Raw genomic sequence first — 7269 nt, forward strand, 5'->3', positions numbered from 1 at the left:
AGTACATTTATGACCGTTAAGTAAAGATTATCATATCATGTAAGTGATATCACCCATCCCTACAGATATCTGGATGTTTTTAGTTCAGCAGCTCATGAAATGGAGTTCATACCAAACTACTTTTTATAACTTTTGAAAAAAAAACACATTCCTGTACTTGTCCATTTGTTATAATTTCTCAACAAAGCCGACTGGTCATTCTCCATACATGTAAGAAATTAAATTTACAGATACTTTTGTTTTCTCTCTGATACATCTTGGATTTTAGTAAAGGGCCAGTAGAGAATGAATTTTTTTTTCTGCAAAACTGAATGCATTCACAGTAAATGTTTACATTATTTGACAGTGTCCAAAATTCCACTATTGTTTCCTTTCCCAGAAAGCATATTTGTCTTTCTATTCTTCTGAAATGCACCAAGATATTTCTCTCTAGAGACCTGTGTTTAGTCCTGTTATGCATCAAACAAGTGACAATGACAGAAGACAAAATGTTTTCAGGCAGGTTACAAATCTTAAAGAGAAACTACTATATGTATTTTAAACATTATTTTACAAATTTTAATCAGAATAGACAAACTGTTAAAAATGGCATTCATAACAGGCAGGATAGTACAACAGTACTTTATAACAGTGGAGCAACTTTATTTTCTCTAACTTTTCTCCAAAATAGTTATATAATTACAAGTAGATTTTCTTTAAGCATTCTAAGAAACTTGTGATGGAAATGACAAGTCTTCTATTAAGGTACAAATTTAATTTAGCTGTATGAGGATCTTAGATAAGACTTATAATAAATATAAGGTATATTCAAATTATACTCAAAATCATGTTTTTTAAAAAATATCATTCAGTATTATTTCATACATAACTCTCATTAATGGTGTCAAAAATTTGTAAATTCTAGGTCCCATGGTTTCCCTTGTTGGCAGTGACTAGTACATGTCTAGGACAAGCAGAGAAGATCAAAGGCTATGTACATACATAAGATAATGTTAATCAAAATGTACCCAAGACAGGGATACAAGAGAGTTTTTTTTCTTACTTTCTCTCTTGCTAGTGTTATTAATGTACTTACGATTCTTACGTGCTTCTTTTGTTTCTATTGTATGTTCTTTCCCCATGGTATAACCCCTGTTTCACTGGATTTGATGCTGATGTTCTGCACCTTGTGTATACATTTTTGAAATTTGGGGAGGGGAAGGGATATGCACAATGATTAAGCGGGGATGCAGGCTGACCCATTGTGACGAGGGGATGGACAGGACACTCTATTGAAAATGAACTTTTCATTGAGTTTTTGCAGTTAAAAAAGGTAATATTTATTTTTTAGAAATATACAGGAAGCCGGGCGCTGGTGGCTCATGCCTGTAATCCTAGCTACTCAGGAGGCTGAGATCTGAGGATCGCGGTAAAAAGCCAGCCCGGGCAGGAGAGACCATGAGACTCTTATCTCTAATAAACCACCAGAAAACGGGGAGTGGCGCTGTAGCTCAAGTGGTAGAGCGCTCGCCTTGAGCTGAAGAGCTGAGGGACAACGCCCAGGCCCAGAGTTCAAACCCCACGACCGACAAAAAAAAATAAATAAATAGAAATATACAGGATATGTAAAATCTTTCACATGGTTATTTGTACTAACCTCACAGTTAATTTTTAGTAATGATTCCAAAACAGCTCTGTAAATAACATTTATGAAATTTCTGAATCATTCCAATATCATTTGTTAGTTTTATGAGCAAACATATTATATCAATTCCATGAATATATATTTACAATATTTCACAGGTTCAATTTTTTTCATTGATTTTATTTACTTTGACATTTTTTGAAGTATATTCATTTCCAGAATAGGTCAGATATTATATAGTATGAGTCATAGATTGAAGGTCAACACTTTAGAGTTCCCTGTATTATAGGTACTAAATTATGAAAAAACAATCTACTCAATCAAATAAAATATATGCAAATATCTCAGTAGAGCTGTAGAACAAAATATGCTTATGAAAAATGAGATATATTTTATGAGTTTAAGACCAGAAGAAAACCCTATTGCATTATTGATGGGAGTGTAAACTTCTTCAACCACTTTGGAAAGTAGTATGGAGGTTCTTCAAAAGACTCCACATAGAGCTTCCCTAGGACCCAGCAATCCCACTTTTGGGCATTTACCCAAATGATCACAAACAAGACCATACTAAATCTACCAGCACAACTATGTTTATTGCAGCACTATTTACCATAGCTAAGATATGGAACTAACCCAGATGTCCCTCAGTAGATGAATGGATCAAGAAAATGTGGTATATATACACAATGGAATTCTATGCCTTCATCAGAAAGAATGTCATTGCCCCATTTGTTAGGAAATGGAAAGACTTGGAAGGGAAGTAAGCTTGGCTCAAAGAAACATAGGTCCCGTGGTTTCCCTTATTTGCAATAACTAGTGTATGTCTGAGACAAGCAGAAACGGTCAGATAAGTTGATGTTAGGCGCAATGAACCCCAAGATAAGGACTCAAGTAGTTTCTCTTTCTTGCTATTGTTTCTAACATATTTATATGATGATTTCTTTGTTGCTTTGTATGTCCCTCCCCCACGGCATAACCCCTGTTTTCACTTTATTTGATGTTGGTATAATATGTGGAGAGGAAAGGAAAAAACAAATTGTTTAAATAGGGATACAGGTGGACTCATTGCAACAAAGAGATGTACAAGATGCTATGTCAAAAAACTAACTTTACAACTTTGGCACGATGTGGGGTTTGCGAGGGGGAGATGGGAAGGGATGGTAAGTTGAAACAAAGCAGGAGGCAACAATGCTTGATAAGAAATGTACTCATTACATTGCTCATGTAATTGTAACCCTTCTGCACGGTATTTTCACAATTAAAAAAAAGACCATACAAAATTAATTACAAATGTTTGACTGTGATTTAGATTTGTAAAAATTATATTATCATACATTTGACCTACTGTGAAACCACAGAATTTCAAATTACATAGCTTACATATTCAAATCATATTTTATTAGACTACAAGCTGATTGTAGAGTGGTTGAGAGAATAAAATGCTTAGGAAAGCAACTGATATATATGACAACACTAATGACATTTTCACTTAATCACTACTTTGATCATTTGAGTAAAAATGCTTGGCATTTCCTATATGGTCATTCTGACTGTGCCAATTTCCTAAATACCCTAACAAAACAATAATAGTCCTTATTAGTATTAACTTATTAATGGAATTGGTCAATACCTTAATTCTGTGACAGTGCCAATTGAGCTTTTGTTTTATTACAAATTGTATAAGTATAGTTTTAAAATGTAGTTAAATTGCAGCCTTCTTTTTACTCCTTTTGTGTTTTATTGCAGATGGAGTTACTTTATTATATGAAAACATGACTGACATTAATGCTAATCAAACGTTATCCTCTAATCCGTAGTGCACAACACTGAAAATATTACATTCATGAAAAAGCCATTAAAACAATAAAGTCAATGTGTTGTTAATTAACTTCAATTATTAATTTATTATCCTTAAATATTTCAGTCCAACTGCTTCAAAAAGTAATTGGTGAGTTATAACAAACTTGTTTTGAACTGCCGGATAAAATATCATCTAAGAAATGAAGTCTGACAGGAGTTATATCTAGTTATCATCTAGAAATAGCATGTCAATTTTTGAAGGCCTGTTGCTAAGCATCAAAAAGGACAGCATTTAAGGTGAAATAATCTAAGTCAGTCAGGGACATCAAATAAATAAATAAATAAATCTTTCCAATACATTGTATATGATTTACTTTCTTTTACATTTTTTGCTAAAACCAGTAGGGAAAAAATGCCAGAATATTATAGTTTCTATTCTTCTTTCTGGCCTATTCTTTTGAATCTTCATAAACTTTATACTGCTCATACAATTCCCTGAGTGAATTCTCAACTTGCATAGGTATGCCTCAAAATTCTAACAGATTTTTTTTTTTGCCTTTTGGAAGCATATTTCCTTGAAATAAGTAAGGTGTTAAGCTAATTATGTAACTACATAATATGAATATTATTACATAATAAAAATACATTTAGAAACCAGTGTGCATTATGTTACATGTAACAGTCGTATGGCATGTGATTTCTTCGAAATATTTTATACTCATCTAATGGAAGTACAGAAATATTGAGTTACTCTAATGTCACAGACTTCAAAGGCCCAAATGTTAAATGATGGGAATATCTGTAAAGTCCAATCATACATATTTTCTCTGAGAAATTATTCCTTTAAGATATGAAGAGGTATATTAATATGTTTTCCTAAACAGTAATTACAGGGTATATACCATAAGGGAAGAACATACAAAAGAAACAAAACAAAATCACATAGTACATTAAAAACAACAGAAAAACCTCTTGTGTCCATGTCTTAGAGTTCATTTCACTTGATTTTGGTATTCTGGTATTGTATATATGTTTATTTGAATGTTGATTCAGGCTTACTTCTATTATCCAGGGACTTTTGCGATTCCATAAGGTTTTTTTAATTGTTTTATTTTTATGAAAAATGAAGCTGCTTTTTTGAATCACTATGGAAATCAGTATGGAATTTCTTCCACACTTCTTAGGAAATATTAGGCCTTGAGTTCAGACCCCAGTAGTGGCAAACAAAATGAAATAAAATTAAATTATATTAAAAATTGTAATATATGAATTTTGGAGCAATGAGAGGACAAAATGATAGCCAACTTAATCCTATGAGTTTATATAGACTCATGACTAATTAATACATATAAATGTTGGTGGGAATATTTTACCAATGTGTCACGAAATACATGGAAGCTCCCACTGGGCTCCATGTGTACAATTCATGTAACTGTGCCACCCTACAAGCAGAATGTTTACTATAGCAGGGATATATTATCATCGGGTATTTTTTCATTTTTTAATTATTTTATTTTTCATTAACTATTTGCTTTATAATTTGTCCATTTGCTTAAAGTAATTATTTGAAAAGCAAACATTGATATAGGTGGCTTTTCTGACCTTGACAAAACAAATTCAAACTAAACATATGAAATTGCTCTTGGTTTTATCATTTTTTTTTCATCTCAGTATAAAAATGACAAAGTATAAAAGCAACATGAAATGCTTATTCCCTTCACAAATTAAAGTGCCTTTCAAATACTTCAATGTACTTGCTGCTTGCCTCATAAAATGTGTATTTGAACCTTGAAATGGAGAAATCATGTTTTCTTTCTGACAGATAAAGACATTTCACTTTGCTACAAAAGCTTATAGACTACAATAAGCGACAATCATAAACATATAGAGTAAATGTCTTTGCATTGTCCTACATATATTAAATCTAGTTAAGGATAAAGAAAATAAAGCTTCAGTATATCATACTCTGATTTTAGGCATCCTGGCATTGATTTTTTACTTAGTAACATATAAAAGTCTTAGAAGCCTAAAACTATATACAATGTCCTTCACTAGCTCACTAACTTGTAGAGCTATATTACTGAGCCTTTAGTATAATAAAAAAACAAAAAAACACAGTCACACTAGTCTTTTTATTTTTTTAATTACACAGTTTCTTTTTCACTCTCAAAATTTGTGGCTAAAATTCAATTTAAAAAAGAAAACAAATAGTCAAAAATCTCAAGCTATATTATCAGAAATAGTGTACATTTGATGTTGTCTACCAATTTAATGTTATTTGATTTTTAATCCTCATTTTGTTTGTCAATTGTTTGCATTTAATTCCATGGATGAATAAAGAAATAACAGTTTAATACAGTGAAACCTGAATTTTCTTAAATATCTGTATTTTAAGTTAAAATAACTATGTTTACTTATAATATAATTTTTATCATGAGTTTGATTTTCAAATCAAAATGAGATTGTTCTCTAGTTTTGCCAATTTTAATAGTGAATAGGTGAAAATTATTTTCGATCTGTTTCTATAGACATTTTCCTTAATTTATGTATTAATTTTTCCTCCTTGTTATTCTAACGTGACATGTAAAATAAGTATGAAACTGAAAAAAAAATCCCATGCTGCAACTTATCACTGCCTAAAAACTATGCTTGTCATAGAGTAAGTTCATCTTCATAGCACTCATATGTGTGAATAAAACAGTAATGTTACTTGTAGTCATTAAAAAACTTTTGACAAATAAGTACCAACATAATAGAAATACTATCTACCTACCACTTTTATATTTGTAATAGCTATCACTTGCAATTCATTATTATAGAATAAAAATTCAACATTCTTAGTGTGTGTCTGAATAATTATGACCATAATATTAAATTTCAATGTTAGATTTGATAGCTAAGAAAGATAAATAATTGTCTTGCTGAAAATATCAAATTGCCAGATTCATCATTGAAATCTATCACAGCATATTCTAAAAATTTACAAAGTAAATTTTGAAAATGTTGAAAAATATGGATTAATTAAAAGAAATAACAATTTATTTGCCCAAGGCCTGAAAGTATTATGTAGGAAGAGCATATGAAATAAAAATATTTTTCCAGGGCTGGGAAGGTGGCTCAGTGGTAGAGTGCTTGCCTTGCATGCATGAGGCCCTGGGTTTGATTCCCCAGCAAAACATAAGCAAAAAGAAAAAAAGCCGGAAGTGGTGCTGTGGCTCAAGTGGTAGAGTGCTAGCCTTGAGCTGAAGAGCTGAGGGACAGTGCCCAGGCCCAGAGTTCAGGCCCCACGACCAGAACCCCCCCAAAAAATAATATATTTTTCCATTCTGTAATTTTCATATGTTATCTAATTTAATTCAATCATTCTCTGCATCACTTTTAGCATACCTACTATAAATATCTATTAAGTGCAAAGTAGTCTATGGAAAACTGTATTTTAATGATATGGACTTTACATAAAATTGATGATACTTCTAAGGTCAATGAATCTGGAAAGGAGTGTTTATTTTGAAAACAGTTCATGCTATATATTGACAAGTGATCAGGGAAATAAGAAATAGAATTTAATTTCACCATAGATTTTTTTTTTACTTTAGAATGAAAGTAGACATGAGATAAGTAGAAGAAATGTGAAAGGTCAGCAGAACTGTACTGAAATGTAGGAGCTACTGTTGCTGATTAGTATTGAGAAGTGAAGTTTTTAGAAGGCATTGTAAGACAATGGTCACATGACCTGCTAGATAAACTAATATGTAAACAAATAGATCATCTATGTGTTTGTTTATGCATATATAAAATAAATCTTGTCCTCCCTTTTTTTCTTTTCTATTTTCTTTCATCATCCA

The sequence above is a fragment of the Dipodomys spectabilis genome, unplaced genomic scaffold, assembly GCF_019054845.1.
Source record: "Dipodomys spectabilis isolate Male_0828 unplaced genomic scaffold, ASM1905484v1 ptg000075l, whole genome shotgun sequence".
In the NCBI taxonomy this organism is placed as follows: Eukaryota; Metazoa; Chordata; class Mammalia; order Rodentia; family Heteromyidae; genus Dipodomys; species Dipodomys spectabilis.